The sequence below is a fragment of the Trichosurus vulpecula genome, chromosome 4, assembly GCF_011100635.1.
Source record: "Trichosurus vulpecula isolate mTriVul1 chromosome 4, mTriVul1.pri, whole genome shotgun sequence".
Lineage (NCBI taxonomy): Eukaryota > Metazoa > Chordata > Mammalia > Diprotodontia > Phalangeridae > Trichosurus > Trichosurus vulpecula.
The window spans coordinates 391,667,824-391,684,455 of NC_050576.1; the positions used below are offsets into that span (position 1 = coordinate 391,667,824).

Sequence of the window (16,632 nt, forward strand, 5' to 3'; positions counted from 1 at the left end):
AGCGCCTTTCGCGCAGGCGTAGCCTCCCCTCCACCCCGCCCCTCCCCCTCCCTCCGGCGGAGGCTCGGAGGCCGAGACTCCTCCGCCCGCAGGAGCCTGTCTGCAGTCCTCAGAACGGGCAGGGTTATTTGGGGGGACGGTGCTAGTAAGAGGTGAAAACGGGGCTCGAGCTTAGCGCCCCGAGATGGAGGCGGCCTTATTGGGCTTTGTGGGCAACTCTCGCTCTCCCCGAGATTGTAAGGGCACCGCGTTCGTGGAGCAAGAAGCGGAACTTGTGGGAATGTGGAGACCCTGGGGCGAGTAGAGTGTGGGAGGAGGAGAGAGGAGGCTAGGACTACAATTCCCGACATGCTCCGCCCCTGCTGTGACTGAGCTAGACTGAGATACTTCTGGAGGCTGCAGGGCCCGAGATGCTGGACGCGCTTTCCTCAAGCACCAGCCAACGACTTTTTTTTTTTTAACCTTATGAAGCACTTTACAATAAAGCAGTAACTTCAGAAAGGAAGGAAACTTTATCCTAACTCCTAAAATATGGGGAAAGTACCCAGGGCACTTTCTTTACAAATACTCAAGTGTACACAACAAAACAAAAGTATCACTTGTATTTATACTCAAAATGTAGCTGGAGAAGTGTCTATTTTCCCTAAACCTCATAGATGTAAGGGACCTCAAAGATGACCTCTAAACCATCCTATAAGTGAACAGGACTACTTTTTAAAATTCAATTTCATTTTCAGTTCCAAATTCTCTCGTCCTCCCCCACTGAGAAGGCAAGAAAATCAAAGCCATTACAACATCTATGATCTTGCAAACTGATTCCCTCAGTAGCCAACTACAAAAAAAAGGGAAGTAAAGAAAATACATTTTGTTCTGCACACTTGAGCTCATCACTTCTATATTTGGAGGTGGATAGAATGTTTCATCATAAGTTCTTTGGAACTGTGGTGGATCACTGTGTTAATTACTAAGTTTTTCAGAGTTGATCATTTGTAGAATATTATTGTACAAATTGTTCTGGTTCTGCTCGCTTCACCCTGCCTCAATTCACACACATTTTCCCAGGTTATTCTAAAAACGTCCATCCCTTTCATCAGGTGTGACAGCCCAATAGCTTTCCCATCATATTCATAAACTATAACTTGGTCAGCCATTCCCCAATTGATGGGCATCCACTCAGTTTCCAGTTCTTTGTCATATAACAGGAAGGGCTACTATAAATATTTTTGTACATATAGGTCCTTTCCCTGTCTCTGGTGTTGATGGGTCAAAGAGTATGTACAATCTAATGCCCTTTTGGGCATAATTCCAAATTACCTTCCAGAACAGCTAGACCAGGTCCCAACAGTGCATTAAAGTACTGTTATCCCATAGGCTCCTTCAGTGCATCATTTTGTGTCAGTTTTGCCAATCTAATGGAGATGCGGTGGCTCCTAAGAGTTGTGTTAATTTGCGCTTATCTAATTATTAGTTTTTATTATCTAATTCATATAACTGTTGACAGTTTGGATTTTATCCTTTGAAAACTGCCTTTTTCATAACCTAACATCAATTGGGGAATGGCTCTTAGTCTTATAAATTTGCATCAGTTTCCTATATATTTCATTAATGAGAAACTTGCTGCAAAATTTTTTTTCTTAGTTTCCTGCCTCTTATAATTTTAGCTTTACTGGATTTCTTTATACAAAATCTTTTTAATTTTACATAATCGAAATTATCCATTTTACATCCTGAAGACCTCCCTATCTCTTGTTTGGTCCTGAACTCTTCCCTGATCCATAGATCTGATAGGTAACTTCTTCTATGGGTCCCCATTTCTAGGCCCCTTTAACTTTTCATTTTTCTTTCATTCATTCCCTTGATATTTTTGACCTGTTACTTCAGATGAATTTGATTTTTTCTGGGTCTATAGTCTTTTGATAGTCTGATTGATATGGCACTGAATAAGTAAATTAATTTGAGAAGTGCTATTTTTATTATATTGGCTAGTCCTACCCATGATCAATCACTATTTTTCCATTTATTTGCATCTACCTTATGTGTTTTATAATTCTTTTTATATGGCTGCTGTGTGTCTTGGCAGGTATTTTATACTGTTTAGTTATTTTAAATGGAATTTCTCTCTCTTCCTACTGGATTTTGATAGTAATATGCAGAAATGCAAATTATTTCTGTGAGTATATTTTATATCCTGCAGCTTTGCTGATGTTATTGTTTCAGTTGCTTTTTTATTTACTTTCTAGAGTTCTAAGTAAACTATCGTATCACCTGCAAAAAGTGAGTTTTGTTTCCTCCTTGCCTATGCTTATCACTTTTCTTGTCTTATTGTTATAGTTAGCATTTCTAGTACAACACTGAAGAGTAATGGTGATAACGGATATATTTGTTTTACTCCTGATCTTATTATTATTCTAGCTTGTCCCCATTACAGATAATGCTACCTCTTGATTTTAGATAGATATTATCATTTTAAAGAAAGCTCTCTTTATTCCTAAACTTTCTAGTGTTTTTTAATACAAATTGGTACTCTATTTTATTAAAAGTTTTTTCTCTCATTTAATTTTATTGTTTTTAGGACCCTTCTTTACCTGTTTTTAAAAACAGCTCATATAATATTGGAATTAATTTTTCTTTAAATGTTTTGCTCATAAATCCATCTGGTCCAGTTTTGTTTTGTTTTTTCCCTTCTGGGAGTTCATTTATCACTTGCTCAACTTTTTTTTTCTAAAGTAGGCCTACTTAAGGATGCTTTCTTTTGTTCTGTTAATCCGGACAGCTTATATTTTTGTAAATATTGTTCCATTTCATTTAGATTGTCAGTTTAGATTGTCAGATTATCTCATAATAAGTGTTTTAATTTCTTCTTCATTGGTTGTGAATTTACCTTTTTCATTTTTGATACTGGTAATTTGGTTTTTTTTAAAAAAATCAAAGTAACTAATGGCTCATCTGTTTTATTGTTTTGTTCTCTCAAAACCAAGCTCCTACTTTTTTAATGTAATTTTTTTCTCCTTATGATTTTGTTAATCTTTCCTTTAATTTTCTGGATTTCTATTTTGATTTTTAATTTGTTGGTTTTCTAATTTTTAGTTGTATTACCAATTTGCTGATCTGCTCTTTCTCTCCATTTTTGATATGTGCTTGGAAATATAAAATTTTCCACAAGTACTGCTTTAGCTACATTGCACAAATTTTGGTATGCTGCCTCATTGTAGTCATTATCTTTAACAAAATTGTTTCTATGATTTGTTCTTTGATCCACCCATTCTTTCAGACTATTTAGTTTACAATTAATTTTTAACCTTTTCTTTCAAAGGTTGTTTATCGTAATTTTTGCATTGTGGTCAGTAAAAGATGAATTTACTTTTTCTGCATATACTTGTGAGGTTTTTATGTCCTAATGGTCAATTTATGTGAAGGTGCCGTACACAGCTACGAATAGGTATACTCCTTTCTATTCCCATTCGATATTCTCCAGAGGTCTATATCGAACTTTCCTAAAATTCTATTAAAATTCTAACTTCTTTCATTTTATGGTTAGATTTATCCAGGTCTGAGAAGGATAAATCAAGTGCCTCACTCTTAAAAGTTTTACTGTCATATAACTCATTTAATTTTTCCTTCAAGAATTTAAATGCTATGCCATTTGGTGCATACATGTTTCATATTGCTGTTGATTCATTGTCTCTAGTGCTTTTTGTAGTTTCTCTGTTTATCTTTAATTAGATATGTTTTTTTTCTTTTTCTTTGTCTAGGATTATGATTGCTACCTTCTGCCTTTTTTACTTCGGCTAAAGTGTAATAAATTCTGTTCCATCCCCTATTCTGTGTGTATCCTTCTTTTTTCAAATGTGTTTCTTGATATAAACAACACACTATTAGATTCTTGTTTCTTTCTTTCTTTTTGTAGATTCTTGTTTCTAATCCATTCTGCTATCCTCATCTCTTTTTACAATGAGTTCATCTGTAACAACAGTGTTATTAGCAGCTGTTGTGGGGGTGAAAGACCAACAACAAAAGCACACAGGAAGGCTGCTGGCACGGGTTCTTTGATCTGCTTTTCTAAGGAAAGCAATTTAAAGGGGTTAACAATCTCACTTTAATTAAACATACATATATCATTCACTTAATTCAGGGGGAAAAGCCAGCATCCTGAACTTCAGAGAGTATACAAACAGAAATTACAAGCATACAGTATATAAACAGAGCAAACACACATAGAAAACCACAGACAGGCCTCTAGCTGTCTGACCAGGGAACACCATAGTCACCAGAGAGGCACCAACATCTGGGTTTTCAAAGCATGAGAGGGGTGGAGGGCTCCAACGGCTACCCAGAGTCTCTTCTGGCCAAATCACCAACACTCTTCCAATGAGTGTGCCCCCAAAAGCAAAACACCAACCTTAGAGCTCCTATACCCTGTTCAGGGCCCTGAGGGCTCAGAGCCTACTTAGCAAAAAGGCATGGAACCTGGGGCTTTCTTGTTTCTTAAGAAGGTTATCAAAGACTCTTGATTCAATCAAAGATTCCCAGTTGAAACAAAGGCACTTGGTTACCTCAGTGCTGAGAAGCACTCAAACAAAAAATAGCAAAAACTCCTACTTTGCTTGCCATTACATTTGAAAGACAAGACTCATTAAAGTTACTTGATTACCTCAGCATTCCAAAAGAGAAAACAGTAAAAAAAAAAAAAAGTCTCACTCTGATTACCATTACATCATCCCATTCCTATTCCCAGTTACGATTGTTAACTTTGTATTTCCCTCTATCCTATTCTCTTATATTTTTCCTTCTCTTTTTTTAATCTTTCCCCTTCTAAAGAGTCTATTTTGCTTCTGACTACTGCCTCCCCCTTATTCCTCCTCTTTCCATTACACCTTTCCTTCCTAATTTCCCTGTTGGGCAAGAAGTATTTCTATACTCAAATGCGTGTTTGTGTGTGTGTGTGTGTGTGTGTGTGTGTGTGTGTGTATTCTTAGCTCCTTTAACCATTTCAGATGAGAGTGTGGTTCTATTATCTTCCACTCCCCTATAACTGTCTCCCTTGGTTGTGCATTCCATTTATGTGAAATAATTTTCCCCATTCTTCCTCTCCCTCCTCCCACTCCCAATGCATTTTTCTTCCTTACCCTTGAATTCTTTTTTTAAGATTACAGAAACATAATAGAATTATGTATACTCAGGCCCACTGTCTAATTGGACTCCCACTAAGATACCTGGTAATGACAAAGTTTTGAGGGATTACATATATTATGTTCTCATATAACGTAAGCATTTTAACCTAGTTTAATCTCTTATCATTTCTTGCTTATTTGCTTTTAATGCTTCTTTTGACTCTTGTTTTTGTATATCAATTTTTTTTTTTTTACTCAGCTCTGGTCTTTTAATCAGGAATGCTTAGAATTCTATTAAAGATCCATTTTTCCCTTTGTAGGATTATGCTCATTCTTGATTGTAAACCTAGATCCTTTGCCTTCTGGAATATCATATTCTAGTTCCTCTGCTTCCTTATAGCAGTGGCTGCTACATCTTATGTGTTCTTGACTGTTGCTCCTTGGTGAATTCTTTCTTTATGGCTGCTTGTGGCATTTTTTTTTCCTTTACCTGGGAGCTCTGGATCTTATAATATTTCTGGGAGTTTTTGTTTTGGAGTTTCTTTCAGGAGATTACTGGTAGATTTGTTCAATTTCTGCTTTGCTTTTTGGTTCTAGGTATCTGGGCAGTTTTCTTTTATGATTTATTGAACTATGTCTAGGCTCCTTTTTTGCTCCTTTCAAGTAGCCTGATGTTTCTTAAATTGTTTCCTCAACTTGTTTTCCAAGTCAGTTGTTTTTCCTATGAAATATTTCACATTTTCTTCTTTTTTTTCAGACTTTTGACTTTGTTTTATTATTTCTTGATGTCTCAAGGAGTCATTAGGTTCCATTTGTCCAATTCTAATTTTCAAGCAGTCATTTCTTTAAACAAGGTTTTGTACCTCATTTTCTAAGTTTATAATTATCTTTTCATCTCTTATTTGGATAGTTCTCATTTCTTTTCCTATCTTTCCCGTCACTCTGGCTCTGTGTCCAATCCACATTTTTTTTTTTGAGGCGCTTCTTAGAGATGTTTTCTTCCTGAACTTTACAGTCACCACTGTAGCTCTTTATGGTGGGGTTCTTTTTTTGTTCGCTCGCTTGTTAATTCTCCTACACTGCTTCCTGAGTTTGGACTTTAAGTGAATGCTGCGCTGGGGGAGGGCAGGTGGCCGAAGATGTCTAGCCTAAGTTTCAGCCCTTTTACCTACTGCTGCTTCCCCAGCTGGGTCTTCAAGTTTTCTGCGTTGCCAAAAAGGAGTAAAGTAGGGAGAGAGGTCTGTTCACTGCCCTCCTCCCCCGAGCTCCGCAAGTCCCAGACCCAGCTCTGGGGATATTGGCTTGTGGCCGACCGAAACTTTGTGTAGACTGCGGCCGGTTTTGTTAAGTCCAGAGCCACAGAACTGCTCCCTTCCCCACCCCACCCCTTAGGTCCGGCATTCCTCTCATCTTATTTCCCTACAGGCACAAGGGCTAAAGACTAGACCTCAGTCACTGCTCTGCTTCTGGGCTGCAGCTCTGTTTTGGAGCACGTTCCTCGCTCACTACATAACTGGGGAGTGGCTGGTGGTGTTCCTTTTCTACACCCGGCCCTCAGGGGTTCAGGAAGCCGTAGGCCTCTTTTTCCACCTGATACCCTGTATCTTTCCATCCCTGGCTCTGGAACACCCCCAACACTGCCCCAGTGTCTGCGGGTCCCCCCGACCTCCACGTTACCCACGCTGGAACCTTTCCCCGGCTTCCTTCCCCTCTTCACCCCCCCCCCCAATGGTCACGGGTTCGCGACCCCAATGGTTGCGCTGAAGGTAGTAGTCAGCCGGAATCCCAAGGTCCCTTACTCCCGCCATCTTGACTCCGCCTCCTCAGCGTCCACTTCTAAAGGGGCGGAGTCAGCGGGAGCGACTCCTCCCCTCCTTCCTCGGCCCTCGCCCCACCAGGCTAGCGCCGGGCTTCTGTTTCCGTTGGGGAAGAGGGCGGGGAGCCACGGCGGCGGCCACGGCCACTTCCCGCCCTCGCCGACCCGCCTCACCTGGGAGAGAGATGCTGGAGGAGGCGGCCGCTTGTCCTCGGGCTCCGGCGGCTCCCTCCTCACTCCGCCCCGCCCCTCCTGCCCGGGCCGGCCGGGAGCCCAGACTGCCGGTCCCGACTCCGCCGGGGCGCCGCGAGTGAGAGAGCAGGCCCCACCCGAGGAGGTGAGGACGATCCTCCGCACGGCCCGGCGGGGCTGCCGGCCGCCCCTCCTCCTTCAGCCCCGGGACTCGGGGCTCCGCGGCTCCTTCCCGCCCGGGCCGGAGGAGGCCCCGGGGCATGGGAGGTGGGTGGGTGTGTGCGTGGGAGGGGGGGCGGGGGTCGCCGTCTAGCCACCTCGGGCTTCTTGACCTGGGTCCAAGGACTCGGAGGGAACCGAGTCTTTTTGTCATCCCGGGTGTTTTATTTTGTGTATTTACAAACCTTCCCCCGAAGGACTTCTCCCGGGGCCGCCGGGCGCCCGGACCCCGACAAGACTAAGACCCCCGGTTTAAGCGGCTTTTATTTCACAGCTTCGCCGCGGCGCCCCGCAAGTCCTTCCTCCTGGCTGGACCGGGATGCTTTTGGCCGTGTGGAGGTGCCGCTTTGGGGCTGGGGGTGGGGAGTGGGGGTGACCCGTAACGTCCCCCAGACTTGCCCGGGCGGATGCTTCAGCCCGCGTGGAGCCTGGAGGCAGCCTCCCCCACCGCCCGCAGCCCTTGTTACTTATCTACCCCCGGAGCCTTGGGGAAAGTGGAAGAGGACGGGACCAGCCGTGGGATTGCTCGTCCGCTTTTATGTGTCATGCCCGGAGGCTTGGGTTAAATGGAGACACGAACACGGCTCCTTAGAGCTTCGTAGATCTGAACTTTAGGAGGGACCTCCTAAAGATGATTGAGGGGACGCACCGGAGAAGGTAACCGATTTCCTTCGGATCTCAAAAGGAGCTCAGTCCCGGGTCTCCTGCAGGCCGGCCAGCTCGGTGCTCGTCAGTCTTACCCATTGATACTTGTCTTTTTATCAGTCCACATTTTGACTCTCCCTGCCAAAAAACCTAATTTTTTTTTTAGAAAAAGCTTGATTATTAGTGATTAACTTAACTTTTATTTAGTACTGTACTGAATTTTTCATTAAAGAAAAGTTTGAGTTGATCTGATATCTGCTAAACTGATTCTCAAAAACCATTCATTCGATTTCTTTTTTAAAAATACATTTTTATTGATATCTTTTAAATCACCGAAATTTCCCCTTGTATGCCTACCCCTCCTTTTCTGGAGAGCCATCCCATATAACAAAGAATTGTTTTGGGAAAAAAAAATTTGGAAAAAAAAAATAAGGAAACTAGGAAGGGTACCTGACTTCTATAAAGGAGTGGGAAGAGGTGCTTTCTCATATCCCTTACCCATTTGATTTCTTAAGATTTTTATTTTTTTGTTGTTGTTGAACTGACTTGTGGTATGCAAGGAGAAAAATCCCTGAAATTGTTCTCCAGCCTTATTCCAGCAGATAAGAAATTTGAATGGTAATCCTAATCGCTATTATAAATGTACAAATTTCAGCTATAATTAGATTCTAAAAATTAGATTTTCTTAAGTTTTTAATATGCATGTAGATATATATGCTTTTTCACTGTTCTCTGTATGTTGCCAATTCCTGTTTTATAGAATGATTTTGGTTACCTCTTTTGTAAAAATGAGACTTTTCTGTATGATCAATTTGATTATCCACAACAAAAATTTAATCCAAATTAAAATTCTCTTATTTACAAGCTTGTTCAGGTAATTCCCCTCCTTCAGAATCTTCAGTGATGCCCTATTACTTACCATATAGAATACAAACTCTTTACTCCAGCTTTCAGAGCTGTCTCTATCCCACCTTTCCAGTTGCTGAGTAGATGGGCAGCTAGTTGGCACAGTGGATAGAGTGCACATCTTCAATCAGTTAAATGGAATGTTCCATTATTTCCTCATCTTATTTTGTCCTTTTCTGACCTCCGTATATTTGTACGTGCCATGCTTCTTGGCTAGCCTGGAATTTTTCCATACATCAGCTCCTTGAAATCCCTGCTGATGCCCCTTTCACTGTGAAGCCTCTTGAGCCCCCAGGCAAATGATTATTTTCTCTTCCATCTTTCATGCTTTTCTGTTTGACCTTTCTAGAACACTGACCCTGGATTCAGAAGACCTGAGTTCTGATGATGGTGACTTTTGTGACCTTGAACAAGTCACTTAACCTCTGCCTATATGTAAAATGTGGATGATTAGTTTCTACCTCATAGGATTGTTAAGTTCCAATGACATAGTGTGTACAAAATGCTTTGCAAATCTTAAGGCACTATGAAAATGTTAGTTATTAGTTTTTTTGACCTTCTTGGGCCTCAGTTTCCTTGTCTATAAAATGAGAAAGGTGGGGGTGGAGTTGGACTAGATGGACTCTGAGGTCCCTTTCACCTCTCACTTTATATGTAGATGGAGGTATTCATTGTTTTAAAATAATGCTTCCTTTCACTCTTGCCTGCTGAATGGGCCTTACCAACTTCTTCCCAATCCAATGAATATTAAGCATCTGCTGAATACAGTGACATTGTGTTACGGTGAAAAAATATGTCAGTGGCCAAAAAGCCAGGAAGACCTGTGTTTGCTGGCTGGCGTTGGTCAAAGGAGTTTGCTCATCCTTGAGTTCCCTATAACCTATGAAATCCTAGGTCGTTTCTTCATGCTTATTGTATACTGGGTGCCCTGCTACGTGCTGGAACTTTGTTTTCCTTTTGAACTGGACTGGGCACTGCCTCAGTCAGACATCTTCCTGAATTCAAATCTGACCTCAGACTAACTGTATGACCCTGGGCAAGTCACTTAACCCTATGTGCCTCACCTGTAAAATGAGCTGGAGAAGGAAATGGCAAACCACTCCAGTATTTTTGCCAGAAAGTCCCAAATGAGGTCACAAAGAGTTGGACTGATGTGACTGCATAACAACAACAAAGTGCTAGGGATACAACAGCAAACCAATGAAAAAAGAGGCCCTACCCTAAGAAGGTGACAATGTACAAGTATACATGATTATTTAAAAATAGGCGAGAGTACTACCAATTGGGGACGTCAGGAAAGGTTTCCATAGGAACTGGCATGGGAGCAGAGCCTTGACTTTTCAGAGAGGTTCTGGCTCCTTTCTGAAGGATTAACCTAACTTTAGCCCCAGTGATTAACATTAAGATAAACTATATTAAATTACAATATTGATGAGGCTTTCCTTGGAATATTGAATCCATTTAAAATTAACCTTTTTGTTTTCTAATCAGTATAGAATCAGTATTGGAAGAATTTTTATGAATTTAGCAAGCTTTGTTGTTTTTTTTAAACATTTAGTACAATTGATAAAAATCTCACTGCAACCATTTCATAAGAATTTTTCACATAATCTGCCAATGTTTATATGCAGTATTGAAGTCTAAACTGATTGCTTTTAATCATTTCAAACCTTCATTTTTCTATAGGACTATTTTTTGTAGTTTAATAATTTTTTCCTGATTGTTTTTATTAGAAGAACCTTTGTTATACTTAAGTGCACAAAAGTTGAAAATAGACTTGTTAGTGATCTCCATAAGATTTGCTGATAGTTCAGATTAAAAGAGTACTTTTCAAATTTTTTCTTTCTGTAATTCTGCAGACAGACAAGAGTTACATCTATTAGCCTAAATTACAAAGATGCATTAGAGCTAGCACTGCAATTTGTATAATACTTTTAGTTTCAAGGATATACTGAAAATGCTGTTTTTTATTAACAAGAAGAGGCAATCTTATTTTATCGTAGCATAGCTTTTCTCAAGTTAACAAATCACCAACTCTCTTTCTAGGGTGTGCCCTAGGGTGTGTGGAAAAAATTTGTGGGTTTGGCCTCCTAGTATGTTTTCTACATTAAGTTAGTTGAATTTGGACCATATCAATGAAAAAGATTCCATACACTATAGCAAAGATTGTAGATATTATAGCAAGGATTTAGTAAGCATTTACATAGCAGATTTTATTATTTATGATAAGCCTATGAGAGAGTCCAGTATTGTCCTCATTTTGCTAATAAAGCAACTGAAGCCAATGTTGAGTAATTTTTTCATGGAGATTGATGCAGCTAGTTTACATGACAAAATGAAATAATCACATTTGTCTATTTGGAAGTAAAAGGGCCTTTTATAATCTTAAGAGATTATTGAGAGAAATTTTAAATTTCATACTTATGTAATAAAAATCTTCAACCTAGGCCTTACTCTTTTGTCTCATTATGACTTGGAGGTATTCTGGGTTCTTAAAGTCTAGGCTAGCTCCACACAAGTAACTAGTAGGCATACAAGGTTTTTGAGAGATTTTAAAGCAAAGGTTGTAGAGGGGATTGGCAGATCTATAAGAGGTTGGACTAAGAAAACTGCTGAGATCCATTCCAACTCCAATATTTTGTGGTTCTGAGCATCAGCAAGGTGATTGGATTATATTTAAATAACTGCTTAGCTAGTTTCTGATGGGTTCATCATCAGAAGTAATGCTAGCTGGTGACGATGGGTTTGGCAGGGTGGAGGGACCATGGCAAATCATGAAGACTGTCTACTAAAGCATGGAGGGGTTGCAATTTGTGTTGGCGGAAGGAGTATACCCACACATACAAAATTTAATATTTGTAATAGTTTTGGAAATATTCCTTTATATTCCCACCACCAGTGGAGACTGATAACCCGACTATGTCTTCTCATCCTCCAAAGAAAATGTTCTCAACATGCTAGAACTCTTCCTTTGGGTATTTTCAATATGTCTTGGATACCTGGGCAACACTGAGGCTGTCCATTTGTCATTTCTCTGTCTTGCATTATGACTGGCTCAGTTCCTTTTCTAGTCATTTCTGTCCTAGAAGTATTATGAAAATAAAATTGATCTAGAGTTAAACTAAGTGGAATTTAAATTCCTGTGAATTTCTATAATAATTTGTATCAACCTAGCACCCATTCATGGTACAAAGGATTAATACAAATGTTTCTTAAATCCATTAGGCTATGTATGCCATAGGAATAGCCAGATAATTCAAGAGACCATTTATAGAAAGCATAAAAACTGATCATAGAAAGGAATTGATCATAAACACACAGTTCAGAATAATTTTTCTGGAACAGGAAATTCTAATCTTTTTAGGTTAGCGTAGAATAGGGGCTAGAGTAGTGAAACTGGAGTCAGGAGAACCTGGGTTCAGATTCAACCTCTGACATTTAGCTTTGTGGCAAGTCTTTCCTTATCTGTAAAATGAAGGAGATGCACTAAATGATTTTTAAGATTCCAGGTCCAAATCAGTAACGCTGTGTTTAGTATTTGAGGAGGAGGGGAGGAGAATTGAATGAGTCATCTAAGTAATAAATCAACTATATTGCTAAATCCGGGTGACTGACTTGTGTTTACTTTTAAGGTGATGACATTTAGAGTTAAAGCTTTTGTGAAACTTGATCTTGGAGCTAAGTGACTTAGATAATGTAAATAATACTTCATTTAACCACATCAATGAGGAAATGAAACTTTTACACGTAGATGAATTCTCTAGATAATTGAAATTTATCTTGTAAACACTAAACTTTTTTTAAAAAATCACTTTGGGTAGAAATATTTCCAAAATGTATTAAAGATTTCCCTACTATTTAAGCCATAAACTGAAAAAGAATTTTACTTTTTTCTCAATGATTATATTTCATTTCTATGAACCTCAGTTATTTCAATATACTATAATACAGAGATGGCTTTGGGGTTTTTTTTTTTGAAGTAGGTAAGGTTCTTTGCTTCCTGGAGAAATAAACTCCAAACTGCTTTGAGTTCTGGGACTGCGTTTAATAGGTTTTCTCTCTGTCTCCTTTCAGTTGTTGCTTCTTGCTGCCCTCAGTATGCCAGAATTGGCATTAATAGCTCCTGCACCTTACAGTTTGTTGCTTTTATTTGCTTGACTAGCTGAGGGCCTATGGCAAGGGACTAGAGATTCATAGCTGCGTGGGACCTCAGAAGTTATCTGGTACAAACCCTCCTCCCTGTCCCATTGTACAGACGAGGAAAATGAAGACCAGAGAAGTTAAGAGATCTACCCACGATCACACAGCATTAAATGGCAGAACTAGGATTCAAGCCCAGGTCCTCTCACTCCACATATGAGACCTTAGTTTCTTCATCTGCATTGGATTTGAACTGACTTCTTCAAGTCACATAGTAAGTGGAAGAGAAAGGGTTTGAAACTTGGGTTTTGAGATTCCAAATCCAAATTTTTAAAAAACTCTTAAACTGCTAAAAGTAGGGGTTTTGGTTATGTTTTGGTTTTGTTTTGTTTTTTTGGTGGGGGGTGGCTTTTCTTTATTCTGAACTTAACAAATATCAAACAAAATGAGAATTTATTTCCATATACATAAGATAAAAGATGTTTGAATATATAATGGTGAATCACTATTATGTAGAACTTATGGTTCTTTTAAAATAAGTTGAACATGTAAGATTCAAAGCTCTCCTGTTTTTCTGTGATTGTTCTCTAATGTGCATTTAAAAGAAATGTTTCAATAACTTTTCTTTCTCTGTCAGTCCTATCCCTATCCCCCCTTTCTCATGCCTCTCCCCCCACATTGAAAAGAGAAACAAAAACAAAATCCTTATAATAAATATGCATTGTCAGGCAGACCAAATTCCCATATTGGTCATATCCAAAAAATCTGTATCTCATTCTTAATTTTGAGTCTGTCACCGCTTTGTCACTGGCACTCTGGAATAGTGAAATAGGAGAATTCTTAAGCCCTTCTTTGATTTCATTGGCATTTGTGTCTAGTAGTGTTATCCCTGGATCCTTCTTGCTTGACACTGGGTATCTCCCAAGATTCTGTCCTAAGATATCTTACCTTCTTCCTAAACTTCCTTACCTTCTGACCTTCTGCTCTAGGCTTTCTCACTTGGTGACCTAATCGTCTCACATGGATTCAGTTTTCATTTTCATGCAGATGTTTCTCAGATCTGGTTATTAACCGCTCTTCTCACATCTAGACTCCCACCTTCCCCTGTGTATTGGACAATTCAAACTAGATATCCCATACACGTCTTAAAACATGTCCAAAATTGAACCTATTATTTTATCCCTCTCCCCCACCCCCAACACTTCGTTTTTGTAAACTTCCATATTGCTCTCCAGGGTACCACCAACCTCATGCAGTCACTTAGCCTTGAAACTGGGGTATTGTACTCGACTCCTCACTGTCTCACCTCAAATAACCTCTTCTGTCCTTTGACACCACTTCTGCCCTTTGATACCACTTCTGCCACCAGGTGCAAGCCCTAGTCACTTCATACCTGGACTGTTGCAGTATGGCCTGATAGTTGGTCCCCCTGCCTCACAGTCTCTCTCCACTCCAGTCCGTCACTCAGCTGTCAGATCTTCCTAAAGCACAGGTCTGACCATGTCAACCTTCCTCTTCCCCGCCCCCCATTCAGTAAACTCCAGCGACTCCCTGTCACCTCCAAGACGAAACATAAAATCCTCTGTTTGGTATTTAGCTTGATCCTAGCTTGGCCCCTCCTACCTTTGCCCACCAGTGACACTGGCCCCCTTGCCGTTCCTTGTACAAAGCACTTCATCCTCTGACTAGAGGTAACTAGGTGGGGCAGTGGGTCAAGGCCTGGGTCTGGAGTCAGGAAGATTGAGTTCAGATCCAGCCTCAAACACTTTCTAGCTGCATGACCCTGGGAAGTCACTTAAACCTCTGCTTGCCTCAGTTTCCTCAACTGTAAAATGAGGATAATAACAGCACCTGTCTTTTGAACTTACTGTGAACATCAAATGAAATAAGTATTGTAAAGCATTTAGTGCAATGTTCAGCACATAGTATGGACCATAGAAGTGCTTTCTCCTTCCCTTTATAGGCATTTCCTCTGGTTCTGCCCTGTACCTGGAATGTTCTCCTTTCCTATATCTGTCTCCTGGCTTCCCTGACTTTCTTCAAGTCCCAACTAAACTTCCAACAAAATTCTGTAAGATGCCTTTCCTTCTCCCCCTTAATGCAGGGCCTTCTCTCAGTTATCTCCAATTTGTCTTGTATATATCTTATTTATACATAGTTATTATACATAGATTTATGCAAGATATGTGCAGAGTAGCTGGAAAGGAGTCCTGATGAGGGAACAACAATACCAAGGAAGGCTGCTTGCAAAAGGGAGGATTTGATTGGGTCTTGAAGGAAGCCAAGGAAACTAGGAAGTAGAGGTGAGAAGGGAAAGCATTCAAGCGTGGGTGGGGCACAGCCAATGCAAAGGCACTGGGGAAGGAAATAGCCATGGGTCAGTATGGTTGTACCATTGAGTATGTGGAGAGGAGTTAAGGTTAAGAAGATTGGAAAGGTAGAAAGTGGCCAGGTCGTAAAGCTAAACATAGGATTTTATATTAAATTTTGGAGTTAGCAGGGAACTACTGAAAAAATTTGGGCGGGGAGCGGGGAGGCATGGTAAGACACATGCTTTAGGAAAGTCACTCAACTTTGGCAGCTTGAGTGGAGGACGCATTATAGTAGGGAGGAATTTGAGGCAAGGAGGCCAATTACAAGAGACATAACAGGGGTAGAAACTTTTCAAATTTGGCATCAGACTGGATGTGTAATAGGAGTGAGTGTTAGGGGTAGACATTGACAACCAAAATTATGAGCCTGAGTTACTGGAAGGATAGTGACACCTTTGACAGTAATGAGGATGTTTGGAAAAAGGGAAAGTTCGGAGAGGAAAAATATAATGAGTTCTGATTTGGACATGTTATATTTGAAATGCCATAAGGACATCTGGTTCAAGGTTTCTAAGAGGTAATTGGTGATGTGAAACTGGGTTTTAGGAGACAGGCTAGGACTAGATACATAGATTTGGAAACCATTTGCTCAGAGATAATAATTGAGCCCATGGGACCTTATGAGATCACCAAGTGAGATAATCTAGAGCAGCAGTTTTTATCCTTTTTTGTATCATGGTCCTTTTTAGCAATCTGTTGAAGCCTATGACCCATTCTCAGAATAAGGTTTGTAAAAAATTAAAATTAAAAAAACCAAAGGACTACAAAGGAAGCCAATTATTTTGAAATATACTTATCAGAATCTTTGAGGAAAACAAGTACATGGCCTTAGGTTAAGAACCCTTTGTCAACCTTCCTGGCAGGATGGCAGCTGGACAACAGGGACTCGCCTAAGCTTTCCCCCAAATCCCTCCAAACACCTGTAAAAAATGACTCTGAACAAATTCTAGAGCTACAGAAACCACGAAATAACAGAGGGAAACAAGTCTCTAGCTCAAGGCAGCCTGGGTGGTCACCAGGAGGGGTCTATCACACCATGCTGGGAGTGGAGTGCAGCCCAGTGTGAACCACGCCAGGACAGACCAGACCAGGAGTCAGGCGGAGCAGGCCTTAGGGTCATGAATCACTGAGCTGTAGCAGTTACCAGACTTCTCAACCACAAACTCCAAAGACAATGGAACAGGTTAGTGAGAAAACTGCTGGATCTGGGCGAGAGAAGTGTATGGTGCAG

The 16,632-nt window shown here is 40.3% G+C and overlaps 1 protein-coding gene across 2 annotated transcripts in view; it reads left to right on the top strand.

Moving 5' to 3' along the window:
- The first annotated feature begins 6,942 nt into the window (after nucleotides 1–6,942).
- The window catches only part of TMCO3 (transmembrane and coiled-coil domains 3), an 82,148-nt gene continuing 72,458 nt past the window's right edge, over nucleotides 6,943–16,632 (top strand). Inside the window, exon 1 of one of the 2 annotated variants that reach the window (XM_036757140.1) lies at nucleotides 6,943–7,264. The gene's annotated coding sequence lies outside the window, so the exon portion shown is untranslated. Of the gene's footprint in view, nucleotides 7,265–12,963; nucleotides 13,304–16,632 lie in introns of those variants that run through there. The other variant, XM_036757141.1, reaches the window with a different exon arrangement.